The sequence below is a fragment of the Macrotis lagotis genome, chromosome 1 (assembly GCF_037893015.1).
Source record: "Macrotis lagotis isolate mMagLag1 chromosome 1, bilby.v1.9.chrom.fasta, whole genome shotgun sequence".
In the NCBI taxonomy this organism is placed as follows: domain Eukaryota; kingdom Metazoa; phylum Chordata; class Mammalia; order Peramelemorphia; family Peramelidae; genus Macrotis; species Macrotis lagotis.
In genome coordinates this window covers 175549492-175562355 of record NC_133658.1, presented here as the reverse complement: position 1 = coordinate 175562355, position 12864 = coordinate 175549492, and the positions used below count along the sequence as shown (strand labels likewise).

The following is a 12864-nucleotide window of genomic DNA, read 5'->3' as shown; positions in this document are numbered from 1 at the left end:
ACATATATATATATATATATATATATATATAATATTACTAAAAGTAAAAAGACTGGTGATCACACAGGATTTTTGGAATGAACTAATCTCATTGAAGCAGGGCACTGGGAAATTCTACTTTGAACTTGAAGATCATTTCCTTTAGGACAAGAAAGACTAATACTTAGAATGCCACCCATACACAGCGAGTATTGTCTTAACCACTCCTTGGAGGGCCCTGCCCTGTGGCATAATTTTTGGAGAATACCTGAAGTCAGGTGCTAAACTCCTCCCCAAGTAGTGTCCCACCCACCATGAAAATGCACTTAAGCAAGGTCCTCCAGAGGAGGGATCTCTTTTTTCTTTTTTTTTGCATTTTCCAGTAGGATGGCCACTTTCTGTCTCTCTAAGCTAGAACAATATGCTCCAGCCTATGCCACTGGAGCAATATGGCCATAGCTCCAAGTGACCAGATTTTTGTTGATCTTAGGTTTTCTTCTCTCCTCTATCTGCTCTCTGCCATTTTCTTCTCCCTTCTTTCTCTATGTTGTTTTTGGGCTTGTAACTAAATTCTTTCCTAGGTCTATGCTGTTTCTATCAATTGCTAGTGCTTTGCAAACCTGTGATGAACTTAAATGGGTATGTGAAGAAAGATCCGAGATTTTTTTTTTTAACAACTCCTGGGTCATTTGTGAGTTTTTCACTTACAATGTCATCTCACAATTTCCCAGTCATCATCATTCATCATTACTTTGGAAATATTGTGTGTGTGTGTGTGTGTGGTTTGAAAAATACCTTTTAAGAAGAGTTAATAAAGTTAGATTACAATTGAATGATCTTTTTATGGTCTCCTAAGCTTTTACATGTGATAATTCATTTGAACCTCACAATATCCCAGTAAGGTAAGAACTACAGATATTAATCTCATTTGACTATATGAAAACTGATGATCTGGGAGGTTGAGTCATTTATCTATTATTATGTATCACTTATTGTCTGATTTGGTATTTGAATTCATTTCTCTTGATTATAGAATTGTAAGTCCAACCCTCTATTCATTTCAGTTTAACTTACCATGTATAAATTACTGTGTTTAGATGATGATCACCCAGAGACAAAAATGAAACAGTTACTGCTCTCTAGGAGTTTACATTCTACTAGAAAATAAATTTAAAGTAGTTCTCAGGGTCCACTGCCACTTATTTGCCAAAACTAGACATTGTAGACACTTCTAAAGCTCATGAGAATTCACCAAAGGACATCTGAAAACTGCAGCTAGAATGAGGATACTTGAGGCATTACTAACATCTTGAAGATGATTGAGTTGCTCACTGAACATTAGCATTCCAAAATAGCAATCCAGAAATGAGAAAAATGTGGAAAGTATTGCCTAGGTAAGAAAGGTATTTAAGAAAAATGATTTAAACTCCTCCAGAAGCACTGAGATCAGACTCAGTCCTTTATTTCAAGAGACACGGTTTTGTAGTCTACTTTTTATTGGTAGTCCTGTTGTTCAGTTAGCCTGTTCCGTGGAACTGTTTTCAGTGAGGAAATGATAAAGTGATAATCTCTGCGTACTCTTTGCCATGGGATCTGAGAGGACTGCCATCTTTAAACTTATGAAACAGCTCGGTAAGAAAGGTAACTACTGTCAGCTGGACTGATTTAAAACAATCTGCCCCAACAGATTGAACATGTTCTCTTTAGATTTCCTGTTTAAAAACTGAGCTTTACTTTTCAAAATTTTATGTCTACAAAACGACTTATAAACATTATGACTAAAATGACAGCTTTTGGAATTTCTAAGTTATACCATACAAGTGACTGAGATGTGGCATCATTCCACATGAAATGCCTTAGAAATGTGACTGATGTGTGGAGAGGGCCGTACACTAAATATAGTTATCCCTTCTATATTGCTATTTTTGGCATTTTCATTTTGTTCTATCCAAGATGGGTATAAGAAATTGAATGGGAATTTGGGGGGAGGTGTTCTCAGAAATTACAGATGATGATGCATGAAGGCCCAGTGGATGACATAGAGCCTATTATCTAATACTTAACACAAATTTTACAATAAGGTACTGTAAACACTACATAAAGGGGAAAAAAATCAAACTTATACTGGTACAAAGGGAGGACCAACAAAAAAGTTATGTGATTTTCATATTGCAGAAATGCTAAACCTTTCCCCCCCACAATGTGTAATGGATTACTGTATTTAGTTGATAAAAGGGCTACAGATCCATCTTATTAAGTAAATATAGTGATTGTTTTGAATAAAGGTTAAAAAAAAATCCTGTGATGTCATATTATTATAGGGCATGTCCAGTTAGGGAACCACATCCTACTAATGGAAGGATACTATAATCTGTGGTCTCTGAATTACCTAGAACATTGAGAGACTGACTTGACCAAAGTCATTTAGGTAATTTGTGATAGAGTTGGAATTACAACCATTTTCTGGATCTAAGGTCAGATCACTTTCTACTCCTTAACTATGTTTTCTTTTTCATTAACAATAGGCATTTATACAGAGCCTATTATATAGAAGGGAAAAGGGAAAAAATGTCTAAGATAGCTCAGAGTTTACATACCTGAAAGATAATACCACAATTAGAAGTAATGAAGACAGAAGGAGGAGAAAGCTTAAAAGAAAAGATAATGAGCTTATTTTTGAGTCTCAGATGCTTAGTATATCTAGGCAGAAGTGTCTGATAGGCAGCTGGAGAAAGAATCTGGAACTCAAAGCGGAGGACCTAGGCTGATATATGTTAGCTACAGCCCTATAAGGATGGCAAGGGAATGAGGGTAGGGCTAAGCAAGAGGCAAATGGAGAATGTCTTGGCAGGCAGACAATTGATAACATGATATTAAGGCGATCTGCAAGGAATTAATTTAGATCTTAGGATATTAGACAAATTATTATTATTATTAGGATATTAGACAAGTTATTATTATTGTTGTTGTTGTTGTTATTAATGGGGGGGGGGGGGAGGTTGGACTGGTAGTGGATAGCAAATAGAAGCAGCCAAGGTGAATGAGATGGGCAGCTGGAGTCCTTGGAAAGAATTTGGAAGGTAGAACTGCATGATAATCTCACAAGAACTACTGAAAAAGATAAGAGTGGTACCAGTAAAAGCCTAAAAAATTTGCTAAGCTAGTCAGTCACTAGACTACTTTAATGGTCCTTAGCTTTTTCCTTTCTAGGACCAGGCCCCTGGATGGAACTGAACCTGTAAGTGAAGGAAGATTAAGTAACTCAATTTGCTAAATTTAGATGGTTTCTGTGGAAGAGAGTCAAACTGAACTTTAATTACTTCCTGGTAGTTAGTCTTTATATGTAAAGGCAAAGGCATACAAGGAAAGTTTATTTGAATCTATTTCTTTCTCTCTTTCCTTTCACACTCAGAGTAGAATTCAACTAGATAATGGGCAGATAATTGGTGTAGCCTTTAATTCAGAGAGGATTTTATTCCAAAATTGACTTAAACAGATTTGTTTGTGGTTTGGAGTGTTTGTGTTTTTAGCAAAATGGGGATGTGAAGGCTTTCACTTTCTCAGTTCTCATTCTTCAGAAATAGATAGCTTTGTCACTTTTGTGGAGTACCCCATCTGGAATCCATCACTAGCCCAGTATTGGAAAGTAAAAGTTCCAGGAAGAGCTGTCTTGTCCCCGGAATGTGTACAGAGTGGTCTCATTTTATCTGTCTTTGAACATTTTGAGGACAGCCAATGAGCTTTTTAATCCTTTGGGACAGCTTCTCAGTTGAATGACTTCTACTCCATAGTTCCCTTTTTTCGTTTAATTTTCTTCTGCAGTTTCAAGAACTTAAGAAAATGACTCCTGCATAAGCTTGTTACCACATTTTGGTCACAAAGGCCATGCATATAGCTACCATTTGTTATTAGAAAACTTCTATATATAGTTTTGCCTTATATAGGAAAAATAAAACAAATCATTTTTCTTCTTGTGTTTTTTGAAACCACAAATTCCTCTTGCTGCCCAAAAGAAAAAAAAATTACCCATCTGCCTTACTATCCAGGTTACAAAAGCAGTAACTTGACTCAGAAGGCTTAAATCAAATGAATCATTCAGATTCATCATTCTGTGTGTTAATCTTCCATGAAATTAGGAAATAACAACAGTACAAAGAACAACAACAGAACACTTTAAAATGAAAAGGATAGGTGAAAGACAGAGACAGAAATAAATATGGAGAGATGGAAATACAGATATAGAGAGACAAATATGGAGAGACAGAGAAAGACAGAAAGTATGGACAAGTAAAATAATCAGAAAGAGACAGAGGATACAATGCACAGGAATGTAGACAAACCTGAGTCACTTTAATGAATGATGAAGCACATAGCAACAAGAAATCAGACCAAATATTGAATCTCCTTCTACACTTTTTTTAAAAAATTAGAACTGTGTTCTTATATCTTTCATCTTTGTTTCCTAGAGGAAATCAAAGATTCTTCCAGGAGCCCTCATTAGTTGCTGGTCTAAGAGACAGTTGCAGTTACCTTCCCTAGGCCTGTGCACCTGGGATCCCTGGAGGCATTTCATCATCCCTTCTCCATGCATTTAAAACAGCTATCATCACTACCTATGTATCTTTCTTTCACTGAAACAAGACAGATGATAGGTTCCCTTTTGAGTTAACCCCAACTCACACAGCAGCTAGGAGAGCTAAGGTAATGAAAGAATAGGCAACCTTTCTTAGAAACCAGATAAATTTTTCTTTATGACCTGTTCAACTTTTTCTTGCCCCAGGTGCAAAAACTGAGATCCATTCCTTTATTTAACTTTCCTGGTACACACCAGTGGTTCAATAGAATCACAATAGGATAGCACAAACTATTCATGCCCTCTGTAAGAAAATAGAGATCTGATTAGTTTGATTAAATAAAATTATTTCCAAATACTGTTGATACCAAAGTAAGATATCTTGAGTCTATTTGTCATCTATTTTGGATCCACTTTGTAGCAAATTCTTTACAATACTAGATTTAATGGATTTGTTCTTAAGCAACTTATTTTATATTCTAGAGATTCAATCTTAGTTGTTAGTATTATCTGTGTTAGTAGGCAGCATGGTCTTATTTCTTAAAGTTCTCTGCTTTTAGTTGCCAGAATGAATGATGAAATAGAATGCTAAGCTTGAAATCAAGAAGACCTGATTTCAAATTTTCCATTGGAAATTTGGTAGCTGTGTCTTTTAAAATGATTTCCCACAAGGAGGAAATCAGAGGTGATCTTCAGTCTGATTCCCAGTTTCATCTTCTTTTCTTTTTAGGATAACTGGTCTTAGGAAGAAACTTTGTAAAATATTCAGAGATGTAAAGTATGGGGGTTATTATTGTTTTAGCTACAATGCATGTGAGTCATTTAATTGACCAGAAGTGCCTTTATGGACATCACGGCTCTGAGAAAAAAATGTGTTACAACAGTTGCTTCATTAGATATAGAAGAAAGTGTTGATGTCACCATTTATTATACTTACCTTTGCTTCTGTGCTTCAAACTTCTCCAGTATAATGAGAGCAACTAATAAGAACTGAGGGGCTGTTCTCTGACCCCCAAATGGAAGAACAGCTTTGTTCTTTTATAGTAAGTCATGTTCTTTTATAGTGACTGTTATGCACTTTTACCTTTGGGAACTCACAAGTTCTTTGGATGCAAAAATTAATAATTCAATTTATGAACAAACTCTATTTTGAGTTCTTTATGAGCAGAAAATCTGTCTTTTCTATTTTAAGCAAAACACCTATCACACCCTGAGAGCTAAGTAAATATTAAGTAGGGAATCTCTCGGCGCTTCAGAAATTGTGTAATTAACCACAGATGTTCAGTTCAACAGTGAAATAAGCCCAACATAGCTATTTTTGTTTTTGTTTTTATTGGAAAGGAAAAATGTATCAATTATTTTTGGATTACTATGAATCTTCTATGTTATTTTTTAAATTTTCTAGAGGGGAAAATAAAGGCTGTTCTATAACCAATATCTCCAAGTGTGGAGAACTTTACATGAGTCATATTTTGAGGTTCACCAGAAAACTTTAATGGCAGCAAAAAAAGGCTCCAGAAGTCTGATTTGGAGAATAACATGCCAAAATAAAATCTCATCTGCAAAAACCCCTACTTCTAGCATTACCTCATGGAAGTGAAGGACAGAGATTAAGTTCTAATTTAGAAGGAAACATTTAAAGCAACACAAATGGTAGTAGCAAAAAATTGGAAAAAACTAGATGCTAATAGATTGGAAAATGGCAAGGACAAAAATAAACAATGGTATATCCATTTAATGGAATATTATTGTTTAATAAGAAAATGCAGATATGAAGAATTCAGAAAAAAAATGACTATTTCTATGAAATGATATGGATCAAAGTAAACTGAACTGAAACCATATCCCTAATGACTACAATGAAATATAAATGGAAAAAAATCATTAAAAGGAAGATGAACTTTGAATTATGGAGAAACTATTCAACTAATATTAGAGAAGTAATGACACATGCTTCTTCTTTCTTGTCAGAGAGATACAGGTATCTTTTGTGTCAATATTTTTTGCTTAATTATTTTTCTTTGTCATAAGATTAGTTTGTTTCTATTCATTCTGTAGGGCTATGGGAAGTGATTTTGATGTTTAAAAAAAGGCATCAGTAACATATAGTTTTCAAAAAGAAAGAAAACAACTCAGAACTTAGATTCTAGGCAACAAGGTTACATAAGTCTATTTGACAACACTTTAATGTTTGTAGAAATTCTGGCATTAGGTATAATTCTGTGATTCATCATGGCATTTAAAAAATCCATCTATGCATTACATATTCCATTTTAGTGAAAATTAGATCTACTGTACTGAAATTTGGCTCTCAACACATGTTGGCCATGGCTCATGACATAATTTTAAGCTATTCATGTACATTTTGAATAAGATTGATTTACACTGGTCTTTGCCTGAGACAAGTACAATTTAAACTAATTTCTATTGATCCAGATACATTTAAGATTGTTTTTTGAAAATTCTCAAGAGCACTAAGCTTTGAACTCCTTTGAAACCATTTTGCTAAGCATTACTGTCATGTAAAAAAAAAAATAAACAAAAATGATCCCATTTATGCCTAGCCTTCTTTTTCTTGACATCTCCTTGGGTCTAAAGACCAATAAGTACAATAAATGATAAGCTTTTGCATCAGATATATAGTAAAGACTAGCCCACTATTACTAGAATATGCCATAAAGAAATGAATGGCAACTAAAATACCTGCTATATCAAAACCACTCAGGCCTTGAGGGGACTAAGCCATTGCATCTAAGTTATATCTGATGTGATAGATGACACTTTGATAAGTTATAACCAACATTGAAAATGCATGAGTATGACAAAAAGACAACAGAATACCCAATAAAAGATAACTTCAGCCTGACAAATTAATAAATTATTGACATGGACCTTTTTTGATTTCTCTGCATTAAGCAGCATCAGTAAATTCAATTTACTGTAAATGTGATATGATGGTGGACAAAATTTTTGATAATATCTAATTTTGCGTAGATATTATTTAAGTGGACAGAGGCATTTTCAAGGTTTCTTTTTCCCAGACAAACCTTCCCCTCCTTGCAACTCACCTTATAGCATCTGGAATTTCTTTACTTTTATCCTTGCAATTTATACAGAACTGAAAAAGGGATGAATGTGAGGATCACCAAATCACATTTATAAAGATATTACTTCAACCCATGTGACATAAATGAATCTATTTTCCTCATTTAAGGATTGTAGACTGTCTAAGGTAGGACTTAAGTGCAATGCTTGGGAATCCAACCCCAGTGCACTTTCAACTCTGCTAAACTTCCTTCCAACTCTCACCAGTGATCTCATCAGCTCCCATGGATTCAATTGTTTTTATATCTATCATCTATCTATCTTGATTTATATAGATTGATACATACATCTATATTGATCTATATATTTATCTATATGATTGCCTGATTATTATATCCAATCCCAACATCTTTCCTGAGCCTCAGTCTGGCATAAATAACTATGCTTTGGATACTTCTTAAACTGGCTTCTTAAACTCAACATTTTTTTTTTTAGGTTTTTGCAAGGCAAATGGGGTTAAGTGGCCTGCCCAAGGCCACACAGCTATGTAATTATTAAGTGTCTGAGACCGGATTTGAACCCAGGTATTCCTGACTGCAGGGCTGGTGCTTTATCCACTGTGCCACCTAGCCACCCCAAACTCAACATTTCTAAGAACTCATTCTCTCCCTCTTTCTCCCCAGTCCCTGGTTCAAACCCTCTTCTTTTCTGAACTTCTTTTATCATCCTTAAGGGTACCACTGTTCTTGAAATGCCCAGGCTTTCACTCAATGTTATTCCCTAATCCTTGCTCTCAGTCATGCCACATATCCAATTGTTGACAAACTTTATTTCTCTCTTCATAACATATACCATATATATGCTTCCACCTCTCCATTTGCAGATACTGCTCTAATTTAGGTTCTTTTCACCTCTTTCCTTTTGGGAATAAATATTCCATTGGCTTGTCTTCCTTAAATCTTTGTCCTCTCCAATTAGTCCTTAACTCACTTACCAAAATGATTTTCCTAAAGCCCCAGTCTGTTCTTGTCACCCTTCCTCTTCAACAAACTTTAGAATCTCATTATTGCCTCTGAGATCAAATTTCAAGCCTTCTCTTTGATGTTTGGAGTGCTTCACAGACTACTTTCTTCCAGTCTCTACACTCATCTTAAACCTTACCAGGCTCCACATTTTTCTATCATCTAGTTACACAATATCTTGTTATATCCTGTCTCTGGGCTCTCCTTCCTACCTTTCACTTTTTACTTTCCTTGACTCTTCAAAACCTGGCTCAAAGGAAGCCTTTTCTGGTTCTCCTAGTTGCTGATGTGAATATCCTGTACAGACATAGTTATTTGCACATTTTCCATCCCATTAGAACATCAGCTTCTTAATGCTAAAGATTGTTTTTGCCTTTCTTTGTTATGCCAACACTTAAAACAGGATTTGATGCACAGTAAGCACTTAAACAACTGTTGAATGAACAACAGATTGGCTATGTGATGTAGAACATATTTTAAAAACTTCGTCAGGTTAAGCTTGCCATAATCTGTGGCACGAGAAATGTGTCTTCTACATAAACCTCTAGGACAGTTATAAAGACTAATGGGATGAAAAAGGTTGAGCTCTTCAAATGGTGTGTTTTGTAAATTCATGTCATTCCTACATAATTAAAAAAACTTAAATTACAGTCTAGTGGCTTCTTTACTTATTTCAGACACATTTCAATTCATATTGTCTACCTCATTTCTGAGGCAATGCAGGGCAGTAGAAAGAGTACTGAAGTTAGAATCTGGAGAGATTTGGGCATGAAGGCAATTAATTGAGTAATAGTGAAGAAGTCAATTAACTTTTCTGAACTCCAGATTCTTTATCTGTAAAATGGGAATAATAATGATTTGTTGTAAGGAACAAATGAGATAACATATGTAAAGTGCTTTACAAATCTGAAGTACCACATAAATTTCAATGATTAGGTTTTTTATTACTGTGCAGTTTATTAAGAGTATCATGTATTTTAGAATTTAATATTAGAATATTTTGAGTACTGACAATAAAATTTCCAAAATCAAAATATCAAAATAGTTTTATAGCATCTAATGAAATATATTTATCACAACCTCCACACTTGTAAAATATAAAACTAAGTAACTTGTAATAAGAGTTAATTTTCAGTGCCAACCTAAATACAGCTTCTCCTTTCCCCTTCTTCAAAGAGTTTGTAATGGGAAGAACATCAAACTTTGGAATCAAACCTGGTTTTAAATCCTTACTGTTTTTACTATGTATATAACTTTGGGCAAATCATTGGAGCTCTCTAGGATTCAGTTTTCTTATCTATACAATGGGTTGATTATTCTTGATGACATATAAGGGCCGTTCTAGTCCTATTTCTTATTTCATATGACTTTTAATAGCTTTGATATAATTTTTAAAATTGATAAAGATAATCAGATTTAGTGTGAGTTAGAATCTGGTAATAAAAATTTTCTATTATGATGACAAATGATATTCTTCATTAGACTGACTGTAATGATTAGGCAGTTTGACAATTCATTATTATTTAACCTCTGGATTTTCCTATTTTAATTTTGGATAGCAAAAGTACTAAAAATAAATAAATTAATCCCCTCCATATTTAAAATATATGATATAAAAATAGAATGTTGGGACAAAGTGTCAAAAAAGAATTGGAGATACTGAGGAAAGAGGTAATACTTATCAAGATGAAAAATAAACCTCTAGAATCCACAACAGAAGATATCGATAGACAGCTATTTCTTCTTTGCCATAAATATTGCAGCCTTGGACTCTTTTTTCATCTAAAGTTATTCAAAAATTCACAAGGGAGAGACACTCCTGGAAGCATCATGTATTTTTTTGGAATAAGCTTTCCAATTGACTTTTCTCTTCCATGTAGGCATTAAAAAATTTCACAGATGATCTATTAGAACTAAAAAAGGTTCATAGAAATATTCTAATCTAAAAACCTTCATTTTTAGGTGAGGAAACTGGGGCACAAAGAGATTATGGTCCACCCATTTACAACACCAAAAATGCGCTGTGCCCTTGAAGCCCATTCACAGTTAGAGCAGACCATCTGCTTCAGGGTTTCTTGAACTGTAGGGGGAAAAATTTGCATGAAAGTTGAAAATAATTCACCACCCACTATGGTGAGATTTTTTTCCCAGCCTATAAATATTCTTGCTATTTTTCCCATTGTCATCATGACCCTTGCAATTTTTGAGTTGGTAACAATGTGATGGATCCCAAGTTAGTTTTCCCCCCCAATCTATTAGGCAAAACTGCTTTTGATATTTAAAATCACATATCCTATGCATTAAGCATTTGCTGACCAGGGGACTGCCCCTTTAAAAGAAAATATATTACTAGGAGACATAAAATTAGAGTCTTTAGATTATATTCTGAAGAAGTACAGATAACTAAATTAATATTTATCTTCATTTCAAAGTATTTGATATTAAAACACAGAATGTTTTCCAAAGCTGAGAAAACTAGTCTCAAAACATCATTAAGGAAGTCTGTATTAAAGTTAAGCTGTTAATTTATTTCAACTCAGTTTTTACCAGTTCATATCTTGAATCAGACTTCCTAAGACAAAAATAACACCATCTAGATTTATGTAGTGTGGAGAACTAGCAATAAAGATACTAGCAAACAAAAATAAGAAATAAAGGTTAACGGGGCGGCTAGGTGGCGTAGTGGATAGAGCACTGGCCTTGGAGTCAGGAGTGTACCTGAGTTCAAATCCGGCCTCAGACACTTAATAATTACTTAGCCATGTGGCCTTGGGCAAGCCACTTAACCCCATTGCCTTGCAAAAACTAAAAAAAAAAAAAAAAAAGAAAAGAAATAAAGGTTAATAATAAAGCTTTTTAGATGGTAGAGTTAAGAGGCACTAGAAAGAGACTCAAATTCTGTTTACTGATCTTCCATTGACTTAGTTATGTGACCCAGGGCAAGTCACCTACTCTCTCTGAAACTCTGTTTTTCAAATCAAAAATGAGCAATTAAACTAGATATGTTAAATACAACAGGTTAAAAGATGACAGATTCTGGTATCATGATAATTTTGACTATAAGTAAGATATGGATCTTAGGTCTAGAATGACTTTCTGAACTATCTAGTCTAATCTCCTTATTTTATAGATAAGAAAAGTGGCAAATTACTTCTAGAAAGTCATATGATTATTAGCATGCAATATTATTATTATTATTATTAGCATTTTACTCTTGCTCCTATATTCAGTCAATGCTCCTTTTATTAGAGCAACCTATGATGTGAAACAAATATCTTATGTGCATATGTTTAGTGGATCAATGAATTGTATAATACTACTAATAAAAATAGCTATTCTGTCCTTAACTTTTACCACTTACATTAAAAAACAACCAAAAACAACCCCCAAACCCAAACCTTTTAATTAATTTATTTTTCTGTGGGAGACGTATTTTTATTATGTTTTATGGATACTATTAACTGGAAATCCTGTTGTACAGAGAGAACAATCAAAGCTCTCTCAACTACCTTAAAGTTCAATCATCTTTTACAATGATCTCTCTTCTCATTTAAATCATATGTAAAAACAGCTTAAAATATTGAAAAAAGGGAGAGAAATATTCAAATGTATATTACTAGGTTCATATATTAGTATTTTGATCTATTTTTCTTTTTTTAATTTTTCCTCTTTTGCTTGGGGTTCTTCACTATACCTCTCTTTTCTTATTTCTTTTCTTTCTATCTTATAGAAGGTTGTTTGGATACATGCTTGTTATCTCTTTGTTGAAGCAATTCAAATCAGTAATACGCTACCCAGCAATGAAGGATTTGTTCATTTCCCTTTAGATTTTGAACTTGTTTATTGTTCAACTAAATAATTTGAATTATATATATATATATATGCACAAGTATATATATATATATATGTATATATATATATACTTGATTATTCAATTAAGTTGAGATTCTCTAGTTGTTGGATCTTATTCTTTTAGCCATTTCCAATGTGATGTTACAGTTGAATTAATCCCAAATAATTAAAATATATTTAAAAATCCAGAGCTATCTTACTGTCAGTTAGGTGGCATAGTTCATTGAGCAGTAGACTCAGGAAGAAGTGAGTTCAAATCCAGTCTGGGATACTTATTAGTTTTCTATTTCCAGGCAAGTCATTTAATCTCTCAGATTCTTGGTTTCTTCAGCTATAAAATGGTAATAGGAGTATAATCTGTCTCTCAAAGTTATTGTGAGAAATGGGATAACA

At 33.8% G+C, this 12864-nt stretch overlaps 1 protein-coding gene across 3 annotated transcripts in view; it reads left to right on the top strand.

Moving 5' to 3' along the window:
• Nucleotides 1–12864, top strand: part of MACROD2 (mono-ADP ribosylhydrolase 2) — a 2318796-nt gene that overhangs the window by 926093 nt on the left and 1379839 nt on the right. The window lies entirely within an intron of this gene.